Source organism: Neofelis nebulosa, chromosome 4 (genome assembly GCF_028018385.1).
Source record: "Neofelis nebulosa isolate mNeoNeb1 chromosome 4, mNeoNeb1.pri, whole genome shotgun sequence".
In the NCBI taxonomy this organism is placed as follows: Eukaryota; Metazoa; Chordata; class Mammalia; order Carnivora; family Felidae; genus Neofelis; species Neofelis nebulosa.
Window position 1 is genome coordinate 105,657,050 of NC_080785.1, and position 23,736 is coordinate 105,680,785.

A 23,736-nucleotide genomic window follows, 5' to 3' on the forward strand; every position below is an offset into this window, starting at 1 on the left:
AGCATAGTAGGAAACTGAGCTCAGTGTCAGTTTCATCCTCCATGAGGATGATTTTAGGTAGAACTAAAGTCCCAAGACAAAAGACAACATTACTGATGATCATTTCACAGCCTTTCATAGTCGTATAAAAACTGGAATGGGGAATTAAAACAGATGATGAGAGTGGGTTGACAAATCGCTAAATCACCTAGAATTATGTGCCCTTAGGTTGAAGGAAATACTCCACATTTTGTCTTCCCACCTCCCCGAGGCTTTCTTTCTTTTCACCTGATTTAAACTTGGGGGGTGAGGGGGGTGTTCTTGTGTGTGCAATGAAGGACATTACTGAGGAGTGAAATATAATGTCTACGTGACTATAATCTGCTGCCACTGAATTTAACCATGTACCTTCTTATTATAACTTTTGTGGGTGGAGCATAATCTCACCCCATGCAGCTAATTTAGGATTAACAGCAATTATTCCTTTTTAAATCCTAGGACATCTTCCTGGGAATGCCACAAAGCAGAAGAGACAGCACCCGTGATATTACTAACCACTCCCAGGTAAGCAGGATCACCAAACTTGAAGTTTGCACAGTGTATTGAGCTTTTAACAATATAAACAAAAGTTCTAAAAATGGGAAAGAAGAAAGCAGTTCATTTTTATATGTCGGCTGAATTGGCCTGAACGATGCCCAGACAGCTGGCCAGACTTGATCCTGGATGTGTCTATGATGGCGTCCGCAGAAGAGACTAGGATTTGAGTTGGTAAACTGAGTGAAGATGGCCTTTGCCAATGGGAATGGGCACCATCCCATCCATCGAGGGCCTAAATAGAACCAAACGACAGAGAAAGGGTGAGTTTACTCTCTGTGCCTGAGCTGGAACATTCATCTTGTCCTGCCCTCAGTTGTCAGGGCCCCTGCTTCTCTGGGGTTTGGAGTCAGATTGGAACTTAAGTCATCAACCCCCAGTTTGCACGCCTTGGACTCAGACTGAACTACGCTGTCAGCTTTCCTGGGGCTCCAGCTTGCAGAAGGCAGACCGTGAGACTCTTCCCCTCCATAACTACATACACCAATTTGTATAATAAATCCTCTTATATGTATCTCCCTATCAGTCTCTTGATTGCTTGATCACTCTATATCCTATTGGTTCTACTTCTCTGGAGAACCCTGGTGAATATATAGGAAACTCCTCAAATCTATAAAAGACCATTGGAATGAGCTTTGCTGGTGAACCACATCTGAATATTTTAAATATCAATTAATTTCTATATACTGGCTACAAAGAATTGGGTAATTTAAAAGAAAAATTAGAAAGATACTTGATGTGGCAACCAAAAAAATTATGTGGCTAGAAATAAATTTAAATATTATGTGAATTATTCTATGGAGATATTTGTAATACTATGTGTATTTGTTTTTAGAGAGAGAACACACCTGAGGGGCGGAGAGGGGCAGAGGGAGAGAGAGAGGAATTTTTTTTTTAATTTTTAAAACATTTTTAACGTTTATTTATTTTTGAAAGAGAGAGAAAGAAACACAGCATGAGCAGGGGAGGGGCAGAGAGAATTGGAGACACAGAATCAGAACCAGGATCCAGGCTCCAAGCTGTCAGCACAGAGTTCAATGTGGGCCTCAAACTCACGAGCCGTGAGATCATGACCTGAGCTGAAGTTGGATGCTTAACTGACTGAGCCACCCAGTCGGCCCTTCTTTTTTTTTTTTAATTAAAAATTTTTTTTTATGTTTATTAAGAGAGAGAATCTCAAGCAGGCTCCATGTGGAGTCCGACACGGGGTTCAATCCCACAACTCTGGGATCATGACCTGAGCTGAAATCCAGAGTCAGATGTTCAGCCAACTGAGCCACCCAGGCACCCCTGTAATACTATGTTTTAAAACATTAAACAAGGAAAGGCTGGATGACTCAGTTGGAAAAGCATACACCTCTTGATCGCAGGGACATGAGTTCAAGCCCTAGATTGGGCATGGAGATTACTCAAAAAATCAATAAAATTAATTTTAAAAAACATATTAACATAGGCATAGGTAAATGAGATAGATAACTTATTCATAAGTAGGAAAACTCGACTCCACGTAGTTCTGTGCAAGTTTACAGGTAGATTCAGTGCAATTTTAATCTAGACGACAGCAGGTTTCTTCATGAAAGATGACAGGTGATTCTAAAATGTGTTCAGAAGAGCGAAGGGTGAAGAACATTCTGTGGAAGAAGAAGATGGAGGGCAAGGAAGAGGGGGAGGGGGAGGAGGGCAGTAACAACATCCTGAAAGGTTCTTGCTTTACCAGAGGTAAAGTTTTATCGTAAGCCAAGGGAATGGGACAGGATTAGGCAACCTGACCTACAGAAATAGCGGCAGGGCCATCAGTATAAGTGAATGTGAAACAAGACAGAATCAATGCTGCCAATCACTGGTTGGGGGGGGGGCGGGGGGGGCATTTAAACAGACTCATGGATTCGGTGATCCTTCTTTCACGAAGTAGAGCGTACGTCCCTTGCCTTGATTGTCCATTGGACTTAGTGACTTCTAACAAGCCGTACTCATAGTAGGTCAGACAGACAACACTATTCCCACCTTGTCCTCTCTCGGATCACTTTACCTTGGAGAGGCCAGCTGCCATGGCATACAGACATTCAACAGCCCTTCAGGGAGGCCCACTGAGGGCCTTCTGCCAACTGCCATGAGTCAAGTCCATCACCCAACATGTTTTTTCTTTTTTGTTAAAGTTATTTATTTATTTTCAGAGAGACAGAGACAGAGACAGAGATGAGTTGGTGGGGAGGGGGAGAAGAGAGAGACAGAGAGAGAAAGAGGATCCCAAGCAAGTTTGGCTCTGTCACAGCACAGAGCCCAATGTGGGGCTCAAACTCAGGAAACCTCGAGATCATGACCTGAGCCAAAACCAAGAGTCGATGGTTTAACTGACTGAGACACCAGGTGCCCCATCCATCCACATCTTAACGGTAACCGCAGGAGGGAAACTGAGTCAGAACCACCTAGTTAAGCTGCTATTGAACTCCTGACACATAGAAACTTGGAGATAAATGTTTGTTTGTTTGTTTGTTTGTTTGTTTGTTTAAACACTAAGTTTTGGAGTAATTGTTGTGTAATAGTAAAAAAAATACAACAGGAAAAGAGATGGTGTTGTCAATAAATGTTCTTATGGCAACTTCATACTCTGAAGAAAAATCCATTTAATGTTGAATGAAGACTTCACTAGAAATAACAATGCTCTAGAACTTTGGTTTAAAATATAAGAAAACACTCAATCTAGGTTTCATGCTAATAAAGGATGAAATGTTCTACTTCAGAGAGAATTGATGAATTTGAGTACATTACCATTTAAAAGCATTTAATAAAGAACAGGAAATAACCATGTATAATGAAGAACAGGGAGAAAATATGGAAGCTATAAACTAGAAGATATTTTTAAGTCCACTTAGATATATAAACTATTGGGGAGTAAAAAGAAAAGTGAACAATACAATAGGAAAGAAAAACAGGCAAAATAATTACATCAGTCCTTTAGGAAAAAAAAAAAAGAATTCAACTGTTCAACTGTCCAATGAATATGTAAAAATGTATGAGGGATTAAAAATTAAAAATAAAACGTGATAACATTCCATACCCACCAGTATGGAAAATAAGTTAAAATGTCAGACAATACTATTAGCTAAGGTGAGAAGCAAGAGGTAATTATATACGCAGGTAATTCTGTGGGTAACAGGTGCATCTGCTTTGGCAAACATGCTGCCCCCACCTGTGAAGCTGATGATAGGCCATCCCACCATGGTTGGTGGCCATGCATTCTTCCCCTTGCTCACGACTAAACACAGAAGCCCTGTGTTCCCCCCTCTGAGACCTCAGATCTGACCTCTTTTTACTACCCTAACTCCCACCCCCAATTCATGTCTCCCTCATATCTTGCCTAAATTATTAAAATATCCTCCTAACTTAGGGGCACCTGGGTGGCTCACTCGGTTAGGCATCCAACTCTTGATCCCAGCTCAGGTCATGATCTCACAGTTCATAGGATCGAGCCCCAAGCTGGGATCAGTGCTGAAAGCATGGAGCCTGCTTGAGATTCTCTCTCTCTCTCTCTCTCTCTCTCTCTCTCTCTCTCTCTCTCTCCTCTCTCTCTGCCCCTCCCTTGCTCATTCTTTCTCTCTCTCTCCATCTCAAAATAAATAAATAAACATTAAAATACACATCCTCCTAAGCAGGCCCTTGTTGCTGGCTCTGTCACCCGCCTTCCCCATCATTCAGCACATTGTCATTGGAGCAGCCATAGTGATGTTCCTCAAATACGTCATATCGTGCAAAAAATACCTCTACTGAGATCTTTCAAAGTTAGAGCAAATGCCTAGTTCCACCAAACTTCACAGTCTACCCCCAGCTCACCTCTTGGAACTCAACTTCTGATTATTTCTACCCCCGCCCCCCACTTCTTAGAGCATACCCCTTGTGCTCCACCCCAGGCCTTTCCCCTGACTTCTCATGAGACTCTGATCAGCGTTTATAAAAGTGGGACACTTGGGGGGGTGGCCTGCCCTTGCCACCCTATACCTTAAACTTATGCAGTTATGTGTATTACTTATATCCCAAAGAACTGGGGAAAAATTAAATATTAACTCAATGAAAAAAAACCAATTTTAAGCCACTTGGGTTTGAGGATTATTTGCCACACCGTATAACCAGGCTCATGCTGACGAACATGTTTTATTTTCTATCTTATTTATAATGTGCCTCTCTTCATAAGTATATAATCACCATAGGAAAAGAGTTTTTGTGTTTCCTTCACTGCTCTAACTGCTCAGCACCTAGACAGCTTTGAGATGATTCTCAAAGGTATGTAGTTGAGTGAAAACTGGAGACATGTCTTCTGGTCTACCAGTTTTATATCCTCGCGAAATCCTTGCACAACTACTAGAAATGCATACAAGCGAGCTTAAGGCAAACTGTTGTAATTGAAAAGCAAAAACTCATGAGCAAAACTGAAAACAACTATAAAATCTATCGTGTGTTTTTGTTTTGTTTTGTTTTTTCCAAATTTTATTTAAATTCTAGTTAGTTAGCATACAGCGTGATATTGGTTTTAGGAGCAGAATTCCGTGGTTCATCTCTGACACACAACACCGGTGCTCATCACAAGCGCCCTCTTTAATGCTCATCGCCCATCCAACCCATCCCCCACCCACCTCCCTCCATCAACCCTCAGTTTGTTCTCTATTGTTAAGAGTCTCTCGTGGTTGCTTTCCCTGTCTTTTTTTCTATCATTGGTTGAAGAGATAGCTCATTGTGTTATTTTCCTGCAACGGAATAGCATGAAATAATAATTTGTAAAAAACGATGAACGGCCATTTTCAATAGCATGCTGGGATCCCAGCAATCCAGTACCGAGTGGGAAAAAGCAAAATCACATCCTAAACCCAGTTCATTACAATCACAGATTTCAGAAGGGTGGCTCCCCTTGGGGAATGGAGGCAGGTAGATGGGGTTGGAAGGGACTCGCTGGAAGCACCCAACAACGGTTAGCAACTCTTTTTTTTTTTTTTTTTTAATTTTTTTTTTTCAACATTTTTTATTTATTTTTGGGACAGAGAGAGACAGAGCATGAACGGGGGATGGGCAGAGAGAGAGGGAGACACAGAATCGGAAACAGGCTCCAGGCTCCGAGCCATCAGCCCAGAGCCTGACGCGGGGCTCGAACTCACGGACCGCGAGATCGTGACCTGGCCGAAGTCGGACGCTTAACCGACTGCGCCACCCAGGCGCCCCTAGCAACTCTTTCTTAAACTGGATAGCGGGGTACGTGTTTGTGTGCTATCTGCCTTAGTTTTCTCTGGACCTTATAAATATACTTACGTAATTCCTCTGATGCGTAACATGTTTGACGCATACACGGAAACAAATGTAACAAAAGAAAACCCCAAAAGCGTCCAGTTGAGTTATGTTTTTGAGAAGCAGCCGTGAAGCAAGGCAGTGAAATGGGATGCGCAGATAGCTTCGGCTGCCGGGCACCACTCCGCTGCCCGTGTCTTCATCGATTTTCACCCTGACCTGTCTGCCCGCTAACACTGGGGTGCGAACAAATCCAGCAACTACAAACGGCACTGGTTTTGCATGATTTCCTCCAAGCCAGGCACCAAGCCAGGCATTTAATTTGTTGCATCCCATTATCTTTTCAACCTACATCAAAGCCATGTGACCGTCTCCATTTGAATAAAGACATTGAAGATCCAAAGAGTGGAGGCAATTACTTTACTTCAAGGGGTGCCTGGGTGGCGCAGTCGGTTAAGCGTCCAGTTTTGACTCAGGCCATGATCTCACGGTTTGTGAGATCGAGCCCCGCATTAGGCGCTCTGCTTTCAGCATGGAGCCTGCTTGGGATCCTCGGTCCCTTAGCTCTCTTCCCCTCTCCCACTCGTGTTCTTTCTCTCTCTCCTTCTCAAAAAAAAAAAAAAAAAATATATATATATATATATATATATATATATATATATATTAAAAAAAAAGAAATTATTTCAAGGACACTCAACCAGTAAGCAGAGGAGCTGGAATTAAGTCCTCTATGTCTGGACAATGTTAGAGTCTGTGCAGTTCTGGCAAGTGCTCGGGAGGCCCGTGGGAAAGCGTCCTGTGATATTCACTAATTTGATGTCAGTTAGCAAAAAGTTTCTATAATTTGTCTATTCAAACCATGTCGTGCTGTGGGTGGGGCATCCAATCAGTCTGCCCCCAGGTTTGAAAGTCTCATTGCTTTGAGAAGGGGACCATTCCTGGGGAGTGATCCCTGCAGTCTTTGCCATGATGGTGACATCTGCTGTGTACCCTGCCCATGGTGACCACAGAGGAACCGGGATCCCATGTTCCATCATCGATGAATCGTGCTGTTGCACCTCCCAGACGGAGTGCTCAGGATATGCCATCACTCCTGCAGGTACCTGCATAGCAAATACCTCTCCCCGCTGTGCCCTCCCTGGACAGAGGGGATGACCCTTCGTTTCAGGATTGAGGGCCAGCTGCTGTTGTAAGCAGGCACTGGACAAGACACAGTCCTTGATTTCCTGGAGCTCGTGTCCTCGGGAAGGGCGAAGTTAACCAACAAGGAAGCAAATAACAGAAGAGACGATTCCGGACAGCCGCATATACCTCCTGGACAGTACGGCAGAATGTAGCACGGTATTATCAGCAAGGGTGGGGAGAGGAGGGGATACTTTTGATTGAGGTCAGAGGGAGGCTTTCCAAGGAGATGCCATTTGATCTGAGACCTTAATGTGAAAAGTGAAAGAACAAGGCTAACACGAAGCCCCTGGGTCATAATGGATCCCACCAAGGGCACATAAATAAGAAGCCCCAAAGCCAGACCGAGAGGGGCATGATGCGGAGAGGAAAATAGCCGCTGTGGCAGGAGCTGGAGAGGTGCAGGAGGTGAAGCCATGGTGTGGACGGTGGCAGATGGGATGGGGTCCTGAACCGGCCACCGTGCCTGCAGACTCCCAAGGGTACACAAAAGCCCTGGGGGGGCTTACACGTTAGTTTTGCTCTTACCTGTGAAGGCACTTTTCACAGTGTGATCCCAGATGGCTTTCTCCTCCGATCTCAACCTTGTATTTAAGACCCGCCCTTCTGCACTGACTTAGAACCCGTTGGCCAAGTTCACACTACACTGAAAGCTCTGTGCTCAGAGCGACATCACCCAGCCCCCTGTCACCACTGCCTTGTTGCCTGTCCCCGCTCACCGTGGGGTCGGAGGCCTCACCTTCCTCCAAGAGGATTTTAGAAGTTCATGCATAATACCACGGGCTCAGATCGGACCCCACCATGCCGGGCTTTGGCCAAGTTCTGGGGACCATTCGTTACCCTTTAACCTCCATAATCCTTGTAACAGTCTCCTGAGTAGCCGTTCATTGGGTCTGGCTCACTTGTTAAAACTAGAATTTTGTTCCTAGACAAAACCCTGTGTCTGAGACTACTTCTTGGTGACAAGTTTCGCTGATGAGTCTTGGTTCACTTTTTCATCTGGGTAATAATAATAATAATGGAACAGGTCCCTGTCATACATTGTCTTCTCCAAGGCTTCCCCAGCCCGATGAAGTGGGCGCTATTATTATTACTTTTTAAATTGTAGTGAGAACATTTAACATGAGACCTACCCTCTTAACAAGACTTCCAAGAACGTATGTAGCATGCCGTCTCTGAAACTTTATAGCCACTATTTGAATAGCCAGCCATGAGATCAGGCAGTATTTGTCATTCTAGGACTGGCTTATTGCACGTAGCATAATATCCTCCAAGCTCGTCCATGTTGTCCAATATTTCAGGATTACCTTCTCTTCTAAGGCTGATAATATTCCGCTGTACATGTATATGCCACAGTTTCTTTATTCAACCATTGCTGGCCACTTTGGTTGTTTACATACCTTGGCTCTTGAACGTAATGCTGCCCTGGGGTGCAAATATGTCTTCGAGATCCTGATTTTAATTCCTTTGGATAGAAGTAGGAATGCTGAATCATAAGGTAGTTGTATTTTTAATTTTTTGAGGACCCTTCAGGCTGTTTTCCACAGAGGCTACACCAGTTTGCATTCCCACCAACAGTGCAAAGGGATTTCAATTTCTCAATAATATTTATTATCTTTTCCTTCCTTCTTTCTTTCTCTCTTTCTCTCTTCCTTCCTTCCTTCCTTCTTTCCTTCCTTCCTCTTTCTTTCTTTCTTTTCCTTTCTTTCTTTCTTTCTTTCTTTCTTTCTTTCTTTCTTTCTTCTTTCTTTCTTTCTTTTTTTCTTTCTTTCTTTCTTTCTTTCTTTCTTTCTTTCTTTCTTTCTTTTCCTTCCTTCCTTCCTTCCTTCCTTCCTTCCTTCCTTTCTTTCTTTTTTTCTTTCTTTCTCTCTTTCTTTCTTTCTTTCTCTTTTCTTTCTTTCTTTCTTTCTTTCTTTCTTTCTTTCTTTCTCTTCCTTCCTTCCTTCCTTCCTTCCTTCCTTCCTTCCTTCCTTCTTCTTTTTCCTTTCCTTTCCTTTCCTTTCCTTTCCTTTCCTTTCCTTTCCTTTCCTTTCCTCATGATAATAACCACTCTGACAGGTGTGAAGTGACAACTTATTGTGGTTTCAACTTGCATCTCCCTGATGATAAGTGATGTTGAGCATCTTTTCATGTGTCTGTTGGCCATGTGCGTGTCTTCTTTGGAGAAACATCTCAAGTTCTTTGCTCGTTTTTAAAAAGTTTTCTTTTACTTTTTTATTTTTATTTTTTGCTACTAAGTTGTAGAAGTTCTTATATATTTCATATACTAACCCCTTATCAGGTATATGGTTTGCAAACATTTTCTTCCATGAAAATGGGCCCTATTATTATCATACTGGAAATGTGTAAGAACACTCAGCGTAAGGCTTGATTGGCGGTGTGCTCAAAGTCAAGTGTTGGTGATAGAGCCTCTGCCTTGAAGGTTCTCAGTCACAGCAGGGGCTCCACACCTCACCCTCCTGGGTCTCCAGACATATCCTGGCTCCCCTGCCCCACTGCACATAACTAATTCCACCTGCTCACCAAGGGAATTCTGGGACAGGACCATTTACTATCCCTGTATTTATGAGAAAGAAAAATTTACGTTTAGCAATGGAAAGGTCTGATATCTGCACATGGGTCTTGCCAGTCATCTGCGGTGACCTGGGCCACTGCTGTGCAACAGTGACACGAAACCATGGCTTCTTTGAACAAGCAAGACCCGGTCTGCAGCCTGAGGGGTCCCTGGGCCCCGAATGCCGGGTTCGACCTCTCAGCTTCACATGTTGGTTTCTCTCAATGATCTTAGGCAAGTCGTCAGGCACCGCAAGAATTATGCATTGTTAAGTAAAGCTTCCTTGTGATCTGCTTTCGCAATAAGGCAGACATCTCCAGTTTTATTTTCCTTTAGGAGTTAATTATAGTAACCATCCAAATGATTACAGCAGGAACTGCTTTTCTAGCAAATTTCTCCTCCTGTGAGTAATACTAGGCCAAAAGCCTTATAATTCATGCTGAGGCTGAGGAAGAGTCCCTTCCTCCATGGCGACAGGGTGCAGGCAGGGAGCCCCCGCTGGACTATGCTGGAGCCCCGATGTTCCTGCAGGAGGCCCCATCTGCTCTAGACACACCACTCCTGCCAGTGAAGCCTCTTTCTGAGTCACATCCTGGTGATCACATTTGCTTTACCCTGGGAATCCATCAAGGAGGGGTCTTAACACCCCCGGGGGGCCCTGGTTTCTTCGGTTTAGGGTGACCAGTCCCAGAAGCAATTCCCCTGCAAGTCAGTTGATGGAAACCAGCCCAGCTCTGCACCCCAGGGTCCGTTTGCTCTTCCAGGGGCTTTGATCTCAGGGCTTCTCAGGGCTTCCTGAGAGGGTCTTTGATCCTTCAGTTAAGCACTAGACTCTATCTCCTTGCTCACATACACAGGGATTAAGGACATGAGATGTAAACAGAGTTAAGATATCTTTTAAACACTTTCAAAACTTAAAAACAAAATCATAATTCTATTGAAATGCAAATAAAGTAAAAAAACCAACACTTTGAAACTAACTTCCTGTTGGTTCATCCTCACAGGTTATGGGGATAGATTTCCAGTAGGTGTGTACCCTGGATATGGGGGTAGGGGAAGATTTCTTATGTGAAATACATGCATACACACACAACATGCACATATACACACACATGTTATAGTCTAGATTTCTTATATAAAACATATGCAAACACATAGCATGCACATATACATATGCATTTGTTATTGTCTAGATTTCTTGCACATAGTTTTATTTTTTTAATTTTTTTAAATTTTTTTAAAAATTTTTTATTTTTTAATATATGAAATTTACTGTCAAATTGGTTTCCATACAACACCCAGTGCTCATCCCAAAAGGTGCCCTCCTCAATACCCATCACCCACCCTCCCCTCCCTCCTACCCCCCATCAACCCTCAGTTTGTTCTCAGTTTTTAACAGTCTCTTATGCTTTGGCTCTCTCCCACTCTAACCTCTTTTTTTTTTTTTTTCTTTTTTCCTTCCCCTCCCCCATGGGTTTCTGTTACGTTTCTCAGGATCGACATAAGAGTGAAACATTTGCACATAGTTTTAAAAGGAGAAAATACACCGAAATGGGTGTTAATATTGACAGGGAATAATTGTGTTGGAAATGATTATAATGGAAAAGGAATACTAGGTCCGGATTTTATCAAGGGTTTGCAGCCTTTCAACAATTATTGAGCACTGAGGAAATATGGTTACAGAAATCCGTCTGGACCTGTGTCTGCATGTTGTGGGATGGAAGTGCACAGTAAGCAGAGCAAAGGAGGCTGAGCATAAGACCACATGGCTGGAGCCGGGGCACGGACCTCACAGAAACCCTGAAGGCACAGTGACCAGAGATGCAGGCAGGAAACCAGGAGATGCAGCAGAGTGTTTCACGTGGTGGAAAAAGTCCTTCCTCTTACTCGTGTGAAAGGACACAATGAGGTCCAATGGAATAAGAGATGGGCACAGTGTGCCGAGGTGGGTGTCCTGCACCAGGTGAGTGTAATGCACCCAGGTGAGTGCCTGTCCAGCACCAGGTGAAGGCCAGGCTGGATTAGTGGCCAGATCACCCCTCTAAGAAGAGAAAGGAAGGGACCAATGAGTGTGATTACTTCCAGGTCAACTCTTGCATAGAATTATTTTTGAGATATTCAGGGCTCCTGCATGGCTCAGTCGGTTGAGCATCCAACTCTTGATCTCGGCTCAGGTCATGGGCTCAGGTCATGATCTCAGGGTTCATGAGTTTGAGCCCCGTGTCAGGCTCTGTGCTGACAGTGTGGAGCCTGCTTGGGGTTATCTGTCTCCATCTCTTTCTGCCTGTCCCCTACTCGTGCTGTCTCTGTCTCTGAGATACTCATTTGCACCTCCCCCAAGTATTCTTCCAGTCATTTCCCTTGGTTAATCAGGCAACATTAGCCGCACTCCCAAATTCAAACAACCGTAGTTCCTGGTTCTGTTTTCCAAAGCCTGTGCTCCCTGAAGGAAGAGGCATGTGAGGAAATGAAAATAATAAATCATAGCAATGCTCCTTCTGCAGCCGCTGCTGATGATGATAAAAAGAGAGCCCCTTGCAGGATGGAGGGGCTAAATTCAGAGCAAGGGTGTTGCAGTGTGGGACCTTGGGGATGCTTGGGGATGTTCTTGGTGGCATCCAGCTTCTGCTTGTCCCCAGGACTTGGTGGAGGGCAACTCAAGGTGAAAGTCGCCATGAAAAGACAACACAGCCACCCAGGGCTGTACAGCCTAGGAGCCAGTGGATGTAGAAACAGTCTCTCTCTCAGCCTTGAAACAGGAGCCATGGACCCAACAGTGGGGGCCTCAAAACGTCTGAGAATCATGTACACAAAATTGCATTGATTTGTAGAAAAACAGAAAGTGGGAGGCACCTGGGTGGCTCAGTTGGTTGAATGTTCCACTCTTGGTTTCAGCTCAGGTCATGATCTCATGGTTTGTGGGTTTGAGCTCCACATTGGGCTTTGAGCTGACAGCGCAGAGTCTGCTTGGGTCTCTCTCTCCCTCTCTTTCCGTCCCTCCCCCACTCATGCATGTGAGCAAGCAATCTCTCTTTCTCTCTCTGTTTCTCTCTCAAAATAAGGAAATAAACTTAAAGCGAGAGAGAGAGAGAGAGAGAGAGAGAGAGAGAGAGAGAGAGAAAGTGGAAACTTCCTGCAAGTATTTCTTAAAATGGAGGCTCACCTTGCCATGTAGATGTGTCACTAAAGCAGAATGATGTCTGCTGAATAGCTCTGTCACCTCATCAAGGATAGCTCATCTTCTTGAGATGCTGTGGGGGGGAATGTTAGGAGCAAGAAGTAACATTTAAGAAAAACCGTTAAAATGATCTTCGTTCAACTCATCGAAATATCCCCTACATGTGCAGTGCACGTTAGCCCCAGTTCTGGGCACTGGGAGCCTAGGAAGAAAAATCCTGAAGCTGTGACCCTGAATAGCCCGCTCAGGTGTGGGAAAGGGCAAAAGAGCTGGGTGTGGGCTGGATGCCGACAAGTAGTTTTCATACCTCACTGGACACAGCTCAGCATGGAATTGTGAGGGTTCTCATCTCACCGCAGCCCGGTGTGTGATAGGGTGGAGCCGTGTAGAATAACTGGATAGGAGACCAGTGGAGTCAGGAAAAAACTGAAAGGGACAGAAAAGAAAGTACCCACAGACCAGGTGTCTTCATCAAGTTAAAGCAAAGGCACAATGGGTGTCAGATAGGGAGCGTGTGACGTTATTGATGGTGGAACCAGAGAAGAGGGTCCTGCAACGTTCTTGTTGGAATCCCCCCCGAATTATGAGAAATCCCTCCACTGATGGGATTGCAATTTTGATGATGGTGGCTCACACAACCCTCGGAGTTGAGAAAGTGAAGAATCTAAATCTATAGGGCACTGAATGGATCTTATACCTATGGATGAGAGCAGTTGTTGGTGTGTAAAGAGATGTTTATGCTATCTGTGAACTACGGGGGGTGGTTGGTGGATGGTGACAATGAAGAGGAACAAGAGTCGATGGTAAAGGTATCTGATGTGGGGTTGGCCATAATGTCAAAACATAATGACCTAGAAACAAGGAGTGCAAACAAGGGGCAGTCGCTTTTGGTGACTGGGTTGTACTCGAATTTTGACTCTTCACTAAAGGGATTGGATATGATCCAGCGAATCTGGAAAAGGGTCAGTGTTTAATTAAAATCTGATTGTATAGAAAGTTCTGAATAAGAGTTTGGCTGTGAGAGGATACTGTGTTGGGGAAGCTTAAGAGGAATGATGGGATGAAGAAGAAAGTACAGAGCAAACTCTGGTCTCAAGAATGGCTTGACTTCAGTTGATGAGCTCAAGAGTCTTTGTGCCATTGGCTGGCCTCCAAGATCCACCGGAATTGGGTGTTAAATAGACTTACATGTGGAATATACACTGAAATGCTGTGGTTCTAAGGCTGAAGGATGGTAACAGTGGTTTAATTTGGGTTTGTTCAGGAAGACAGAAGCCATTCTTGAACTTGGAGTCAAAGTTGATCAATGTTGATGATTTTAATAAATGGGCATAGAGGTGTGCGCCATATTGGAAGAGCTGGGGTGGTGGGGGTCTGGGAATTTGCTAAGGACGCGATCTCAGCTGGGATCACAAATATGAGAAATGCTCACATGCTCGTCTGCGTCAGTGAATGGTGGCTCTCTGGAAGATGCTGGAAGCCACAAGGCTGGCTGTAACTCTCTGAGAAGCATGACCTGTCCTTACGTTCAGCCTCCCTTGAAACCAGAATCACATTGTAAATGTGATTCCTGGATTCTTTTCTACAGTGGAGAGGCAACCTTGGGAGGGGTGGCTATGATGCTAAATTGATAACCAGTGATCCTGTACATGTGGCCCACAATATATTCAACACCTTGTAGTCTCTCACCAGGATCTGGTGAGACCTAGTTTACAGTATATCCTGTTTTGTTCCTTAATCATTTTCTATAAGTTTCTACAATACACAAATCTCTGCATCCTTGCTTCTGAGGATGCAAACATAAATATTCCACCATCCTGGCCCTGAAAGGAGACGCAGACCGAGATCATGCCTATTTTTCTAGACACTTCTGTCTTTGTGGTCCCTATGTCCAAATAATGACTTACTGTTAGTAGCAGAACCCTGAAGACCTGGGGCTTGAGTTATTTAATAAATATAAAGAGAGACTAATTCAAATAAAGTTAAGTTTATAAACTGAAAGAGCCCAAAAGTATTGTTTGCCCCTAGATGGAAAACAACAAAAAGGCCTGAATATATGTTTTTCTTTTCTTTTTCTTTTCTTTATTTATTTATGTTTATTTTTAAATTTTTTTTAAATTTATTTTTGAGACAGAGAGAGACAGCATGAGCAGGGGAGGAGCAGAGAGAGGGAGACACAGAATCTGAAGCAGGCTGCAGGCTCTGAGCTGTCCACACAGAGCCCGACGCGGGGCTTGAACTCACAGAGTATGAGATCATGACCTGAGCTGAAGCCAGACTCTCAACTGACTGAGCCACCCAGGCGCCCCTATTTTCTTTTAAATTTTCAGTCAGTAATTGCCCCGTCAAGCCAAAGCAGTAACCCCAATCTTGAGATTCAACAGCTCTCAATATGTTCGAATACCAAGTTTTGATGTCTCGTCTACGCTGACTGGGGACTCTGGGGGGCAGCCGGGGGGAAGATGGCTCTTCTGGGAATATTTCAAAGGTTATTAAGTAACACAAATAGCAGTACTATCTCCTGTAGATATTTCTTTGCATTTTTAATCAACGTAAATACCACGCTACATTGATTTGAGTTAGGGTATGTTACTGAATGTGCCAGAAGATCTTCTTGAAAGGAGTTCTCATTTAATTCGGTCGCGTTAATACCACGAGCACCCTATCGTCAGTACTTGTGGTATTTTCCTCTTACTCAGTGCTGATTTCCCATTAATGCTGACTCATTTGACTCACTCGTTGTGTACTCAGAGAGCATCTGTGCGCTTTTGGCTACACTACGCTCACAGGCAAGGGTTTGAAGCATCACATCTGCGCAGATGAAATGTGGCACAGATACAAAAAAAAAATCCCTGCAAGTGAAAATTCACAGCCAGTGGAGAAATTTAAGCAGTCAATTTTGCGAAGTCAAATTGTCGCTATTCTACCTGGATACCGCTGAAGTCTGGATTCTTCTTTAAAACAAAGAGCACGGGACAATAAGAGCATGATTTCAATTAATGATACAGTGTTGAGATAACATTTGACATGTAGGATCATTTTAGAATGTATATGCGTGTTTCATCACCTGATAGAAACATGGTTCCTGAGTTGAAATCCTGGCTGTGTGTCTTGTTACCTATAGGATGCTGGGAGAGTCGTTCTCTTTGTTCTCAGCTTTCTCCATGTAAACTAGAAATAATAATGACCGTAATCCAGAAGTTTTCTATTAAACAAAGGAAAGGTGAATAGTCAAATAGCAGAGAGAGACAGAGAGAGAGAGGTTCTCTGGATATTACAGTATATTTTATTAAAGAGACACCCAAATTTCATGCAGCCAAACTTCAACACTCACTCCGAGGACCAGGGCTTAGTGGGTCTATACTGCATGCCCACGTGGTTTTTAATCCCCATTATATAAATATTCTCACCAATCTGAGATAAGGAAACCAAGGTGTAGGTTAAGTGAGTTTTTCTCAGGATGACTGAGTTCGTGAACTACATTACTAGGATAAGCACCACATTTGCTCGCGCTCACATTCCCTGACTTATTCACAAATTACAATGCTTTTCGGCTCAGAAATCAAGTGAAATCATGAAATTGAGGTAAAATGTTATAGGGTTCCATTTTCTCAAATGGCTAGCTCATTTTTCCAAGACTCTTCTTCCACTAATTTGTCCTTTCTCTGGTGGTCAGAAAAACACCGTCATTATATGCTTGATTTTTTAGCTTTTTATTATACATATCACACAGTGTATGCTTATTACTACACAGTATATGAACTCTTATTACTAAACCCCCATTAACATACCCGTAAAATAAAAAAAAGAAAAAGAAAGAAGAAACCATGGACTCCTGGGTGGCTCAGGGGGTTAGGTGTCTGACTCTTGGTTTCAGCTCAGGTCACGATCTCACGGTTTGTGAGTTCGAGCCCCACGTCGGGCTCTGTGCTGACAGTGTGGAACCTGCTTGGGAGTCTCTCTCTTGCTCTCTCTCTGCCCCTCCCCTGCTCTCTCTCTCTCTCTCACTTTCTCAAAGTTAATAAATAAACTTAAAAAACCTAAAAAAAAAAAAATCGAAACACAGTCCTATAACCTCAGGCCATAGAGAGTATGAGATGGGCAGTTGAGAGGTTTCCATCTTCAGTAACGAAGTACCTCACGGAGGATTGAATGTGGGAGATGTTTGCAGACTCTACGGCCAGGGAAGCTGGAGGTGGGAGTTCCAGGGCTATCGGACTAGACTCCGGGCTATCGGAGTACTACCACGAAGCTCCCTCCCTCCTCCCCAGCCTCGGAACACTGGAATTTTTTCCATATGCTCATCACTTCAGCTTCTCAGTTCAGGTCTTCGCACTGTGTTCAATGACAGGAAGAGGACTTTCTCTTCTGATTCCCCATCTGACGGCCTTCCTGGCCACACCGGGATCACTGGAGAGCCAGACGTTCTTGAGGCCCGCTCAGCACAGCGTTTGGGGCCCACTTCCTAAAGGTGTGAGCTCTGGAGCCAAGGGATCAGCTTAGGGGATGGGTAGTCACAGGACACTGGCCGTCAGACTTAGGAGGGTTCTGGTCTGGTTGCTTCCAGTGAATTCTAGGTCCTTCCAACCACAACGAAAATACTGCCTGGGTGCTATGTAAGCTTAAACTGGTTGCCTCTCAGCCACTGGCCTCCATGTTCTGTTAATTAACCTAGACTTTACGTTAATGGCACCCCTTACAAGCAGGAAGGAATTACAGCCTCAAGAACAGACGCAACCCTCCCCCCCCCCACTTTTGTATCTGATTCTTGCTAGCAGGCTCACCCCTTTAGTCCAGTAGGGAATGTAAATAATTTTTTTTTAATTTTATTTGAGAGAGACAGAGACCGTGCAAGTGGGGGAGGGGCAGAGAGAGAGAGGGAGAGAGAATGCCAAGCAGGCTCCGCACTGTCAGTGCAGAGCCTGATGCGGGGCTCGAACTCACAAAACTGCGAGATCATGACCTGCCCGGAAACCAAGAGTCGGATGTTTAACCTACTGAACTGCTCAGGCACCCCATGGTAGGGAATCTGAATAAAAGATGCTTGAAAGGATTATGGAGTCCTCTACCCTAGCAGAATGTATACGATATTCTTGTAATGCTTTACTTTAGGAGATAGATGTTTTTTTCCTTATCTTTCCCGACCTGCTGCCTGTACCTAATCTCTTCTTTTACAGGAGTTTGGAAGACGATTCATAAAGAGGCTGGTACAGACTAACGTGCAATACTATTCCTGTTCCTTCGTTGGATACCATAGCCATGGTCTGTGTGCGATCAGCCCTCCAGATGATTGCTGGTGTCCCTGTGGCCTAGGCTTTCATTCTTGTGTAACGTGGTGACCATCTTCCCAGCAATTGACATGCTGAGGATCTGTGACCTACAGCAGCCACTGTCATAGTCAAATGTGAGAGAAGATTCTGAGTCTTTCTCATTTTCTTCCAGGAACATAGTACTCATTCAGATATTTTTGCATCTCTTTCTACATATCATTCATTAAAGTTCTGTAGTTTGAGTTATTATCTTTTGGGGTTTTTACTTTTTTTTTTTCACTTAGAGCTTATCCATTTCTTGATATCATTCCCTGTATTTTTTTTTTGTCAAAATCACTGATGGTATCTTTTCACAAATACATTTTTTGGTGTGTTTGTTAATATTGCGTGCACATGTTATGTTTTTTTTTTTTTTTTTTTAATTTTTTTTCAACATTTTTAATTTATTTTTGGGACAGAGAGAGACAGAGCATGAACGGGGGAGGGGCAGAGAGAGAGGGAGACACAGAATCGGAAACAGGCTCCAGGCTCCAAGCCATCCGCCCAGAGCCTGACGCGGGGCTCGAACTCACGGACCGCGAGATCGTGACCTGGCTGAAGTCGGACGCTTAACCGACTGCGCCACCCAGGCGCCCCACATGTTATGTTTTTAATACTCGTTTTGTAGCTGGTGGTTGTTACTGTATATTCTACTTAGTTCCCACCACATTTGAGTGATTTTTAAAGCTTTACAAGTAGATCATTATGTTTGTCCCTAAATAAAAACACATGTTTTCTTTCTGAATATGTGTAATTTTTTTTTCTAATTGCATTGATTAAGGCAGAAACAACATTGAATGATAAGAATGCTATTAGCGATTCAGGATTTGTTCCCGATTTTCTCCCAGGAAAACTTGCCTATTTAAATGTTAAATATGATGCTGGATATTGTTTTAAAATATGATCTTTACCAAAGGATTTAATCTGAGTTATCTCCTTCCTTCCTCTGTCCTTCCTTCTCCTCCTATTCTTTTCCTCCTTCTCTCCTTCCTCTTTTTTTAATCTTAATTAATAATAAGTATTGAGGTCTTAAAAGAAAAAAATATAACTATGTAAGGTGATGGATGTTTACTAAACTTGTAATCATTTAACAATAATATATACTTATATCAAATCATTATGTTGTATAACTTAGACTAGTGCAATGTTCTATGCCCATTACATTTTAATAAAAAAAAGAATAAATGTTGAATTACAGAAAATTACACAAAACATGCTCCCTGACCGTGTACTGTTTGTTATGTATTTTTTCATTGATAGCCTTTTATTTTGAAATAACTTAGGATGCAAAATGTTTCAAAAATTGAGTGCCTGTGTGCCCTCTACCCATCTTCCTCCAGGGGTCATATCTTATCAACCCATAGGACAACGACTACACCAGAAAATTATTGTTGGTATTATACTATTATGCTATTCATAAATATTTACCAAGATTTATGCACTTTTTTGGCACGTGTACAGTTTTACAAAATTTTATTGCATGTGTAGATTTGAGTAATGTCACCAAAATCAGGGTATAGATCATTCTATCACTAGATGGAAACTCCTTCAGGTGAACCTATAATAGTTGCATTCTTTCCCCAACTTAACCTCTGGCCACCAATGATTTATTCACTATCACTATGAATTTGTCACTTTGAGAAAATTATGTGAATGGAACCCTACAATATATAATCCTGTGAGATTGGCTTTTTCATTCAACGTGATTCCCTTGAGATCCATCCATACTGTTGTGTGAATCAATGGTCCATTCTCTTTTACTGCTGAGTAGTATTCCATTATTTGGATGTACCATGGTTTTATCCATTCACCTGATGAAGGACATGTGGACTGTTTCTAGTTTTTGTCGATACAACTAGGCTAACGGACAAGTTTTGTGTAAATGTAAGTTTCCATTTCTCTGGGATGAATTACCAACAGCGTAATTTCTGAGTGGTATGCTAAGTGCAGGCTCCAATTCAGGAAATAAACATGCCACACTGATTTCCAGGGTAACCGTATCATGTGATAGTCTCATGAGCAATGTACAAAAAACCTAGGCTTCCCACATCCTCACCAGTATTTGATGCTATCAGTATATTTTACTGTAATCATTATAATAATTTTGTAGTGTTTTCTTATCATGGTTTTGTTCTGTAATTCTCTGACAGTTAATGGAGTTGAACATCTTTTCGTATAGTTATTTGCCACTCTTTATCTCCTTGGGTGAATGAATTCACGTCTTTTGCTAATTTTCTAATTCGGGGCTGGTTAAAGTTTAATTATTGTTATTGTTTCACTATTTAGTGTATATTTTATTAAGATAAAATGACTTTTTTTTGATGAATGGTTTTTACATTTAGTCCATTCACTATGAAATATTACCAACCGTCATTTCTTCCATTCTGTTTTCTGTTTCCTTTTGTCTTTCTTTGGCATATTTGCTCTTTACTCTTTTATCCAAATATTTCATTCAAGATATAGGATTCAAGGCTACTCAGACCTCCTATGAGGTAAGCAGTACCGGGCAGAGAGGAAGATAAGCGAGAAGTCACATACAGGAATCATGGTCAGGATGCTTCCTGCTGCGTATAAGCCACAAGTGCAAGCACTCCTTTGAATTAGGCCTGAAAAGAAGCAAGGTTGAGATTTCAAAAAACAGGAAGGAGGGGGGATAGGGTGAAATCTACAGAAATGAGACATGGAAGAAATAAAGTCTCGGGAGCTATGTTTTCATGTGACCAGATTAGAAACTTCAGAATTAGTGGAATCATTAGCACATTGCATCATTTTACAAAAAGGTAAATATAGATTTTATTCTGAATATTAGCAGGGGTAAAATAAAGGTGACACAAGCTTTTCACTATGGAAGATTCTGGATTCCTGTAACAAAGGAGGTGCTCAATGGCTAATGTTCTCCCTTAAATGATAGGCTTTCAGGTTCTAAAAGGCCTGATGTTTTAAATCACGTTGATCTCTTCCCACTGTGCAAGTGTTCGGTACATTTGGAAGCCGGTGTTTCCAGGCATCGCTCCTTCCTCCAGATGAATGTTAGAATATCTGCAACACGATTATTCAACAGTTCCCCAGGCTCCAAGTTGACCTGGGCGTTCTCCGTAAAGACAATGCGTTTACAGTTCTTTTTGGAGGAATTAAGGAATGCAGTCCTGGTGGAGAATCTCCAATCAGTGTGAATAAATAAAAGCTTTGCTGACACTCTCAAGAGGGTGTGGAAATCTCCTCTTGACCTGCTGTCGGTATGGGCCCAGCATATTCAAAAGAGGTATATGAAGAATTCAAATGTCACACCAGTCAATTTACCAAGGTAATGGAATACAAGTAAAACAATGATTTTTTTAAAGGATCCTTTGGGGTGCTTGGGTGGCTCAATCAGTTAAGCATCCAACACTTGATTTTGGCTCAGGTCATGATCTTAGGATTTGTGAGTTCGAGCCCTACATCAGGCTCTATGCTGGCAGCACAAAGCCTGCTTGGGATTCTCTGTCTCCCTCTCTCTCTTTCTGCCCCAACCCAGCTCTGCCTCTCTCTCTAAATGAATAAATAAACTTAAAAAAAATCTTTAGCATTCAGTACTATAGTTCGTGGAAACAAATTTTTAACGAAATAGTGTATGGAAAGCCATTTCCAAACTATGAAGAGTAAGTATGTTGTACATATATTTCAATGTTTTCGGTATTTTTTACCAAGTATTCTTTCACTGAATTCACTGGTAACAAATCTTGACTCAGTGCTTACTATGTACCAAGCACCGGGTGCAGACCTTGCCTTCCTGGGCAAATACAGAAGATTGTCTCCGTGCCTGTGGAACATACAGAAGAGAAGAAGGGACAGAAAATAAACAGGTAATCAAACAAATAAAGAGATAATTTTAAATATGAAGCCTAATGGGAGTAAGAGATGGCTTTTTAATTTTCTTTAGAGAAAATTCCAAGTAAAATAGCTAGATACTCTTCCCTTGAGGAGATAGGGCAGAACTCTTCTCCCTGTGAGTGTGGACTCGACTCAGACACGTACTCACAGTAGAGTAAAGTAAGTGCTAAAGAAACAAATAGTAACTTTCCAGTGGAGAACACTGGCAGAGACCTCCTAACCAAGGGATCAAGGTTAACAGCACCAGTAATAAATCGTGTTGATATCCCAGACGCCCGGGCTGTGTGCATGAAGAGGGCACTTCACCTCTGTGGATTCTCCCCCTAAAACCGATAACCAGATTCAAACTATGAGAAAATATCAGACAAACCCAGATTTGATATGTATTCACACAGGTGGGTTTGGCAAGATTCAGAGACGGGCTGCATACAGCAGGCCAGAAGATATTACTAACAGAAGTTGACCCACTGGTTTCTAGATCAAACAACTAGTTTGTGTTGGTAGCCCCATTGATGTAGATAAAGTAGGTTTGAGAATGTTCAGTTTGGCAATCTGGTGGCTGAGATACTCACATGGTATGTGGGATCGGGAAGCCCCACAAAGATACCAAACTTGTTGTGTACCTGTAGGAGTTGTTAGAACAGAGAAGGTATTTGAATCCACAAGGTCACAGAAGGAGATAAAAGCTGGGTTCAGGCGAAAGGGATGGGACAAACCAGCACAGGTCACTGGGAAAGAAAGTCTGGGAAGTAAGAGAAAACCGAAAAGAAGAAAACGAAGATGGGCAGGAACAATGACAAGATAAGCAACCAATGCAAGGCTGAGTAAGGAGGAAGACGTCCCCCCACAGCCCCCAGAAGTCCCTGCAGCCCCTGCAGCCCATCAGAGTCTGGGCCAAGGTGATTCTCAGAGGCATTGGCAGGCAAGTCATCTGCGAGTGAGCCAGATGGTCATGAGGGCAAGTGAGCAAGAGGAAGCCATATATGTGTAGACAAGTAAGAGGGGGAATAGAGACAGAAGCTGTTGGAGATGAGACCCAGGCAGCTCTTGCTTATTTCCATGGTGGTGTTTTTTTGTTTGTGTTTGTTGTGCTCTGAGTTTTTTTGTTTGTTTGTTTTTCCAAGATGGGAAGTGTCAGGGCATGCTTACTGCTGCTGGGAATGACCCCGTGATGGGGGGAGATCGTACGCACCTCCCTAGGACTGGGTGTCACAAATTCACACACGCATAAGGGCATGTTAATGGAGCCCACACTATCATCCTTTTTTTTTTAAAGATTTATTTATTTTGGGGAAAGCTCAAGTGGGTGAGGGGCAGAAAGAGGAGGACAGAGCATCCAAAGGGGGCTCTGCCCTGACATGCTGACAGCAGCTAGCCCAATGTGGGGCTCGAACTCACGAACCGTGAGATCATGACCTAAGCTGAGGTCAGATGCTCAACCGACTGAGCTCCCCAGGGGCCCCATCTATGGTCTTATTTAAAGCTAGAGGAATTGGTGAGATTGGAGTCAGTTGGAATTGATTGGAGATGGAATCACAGGAATTGGTAAGATTGCCAAAGAAACTAAATTTGATTTGGTTGTAAGAAAAAAAAAATGGCATTGTCAAGCCAGTAGTCCACTCTTGAACAATGAGAGTTCATAATTCATTGTATTTTGTATTATTTTATTTGTACCATTGCTACTTTGAAACTGTACCACATCTGATACTTTTCCCAGACATGCATGATTTCATCGATAATTTTATGCCTTTTCTCCCTTTTCTGGGTCTTTTATTTCTCTGTCAGTCACCATTCTACTA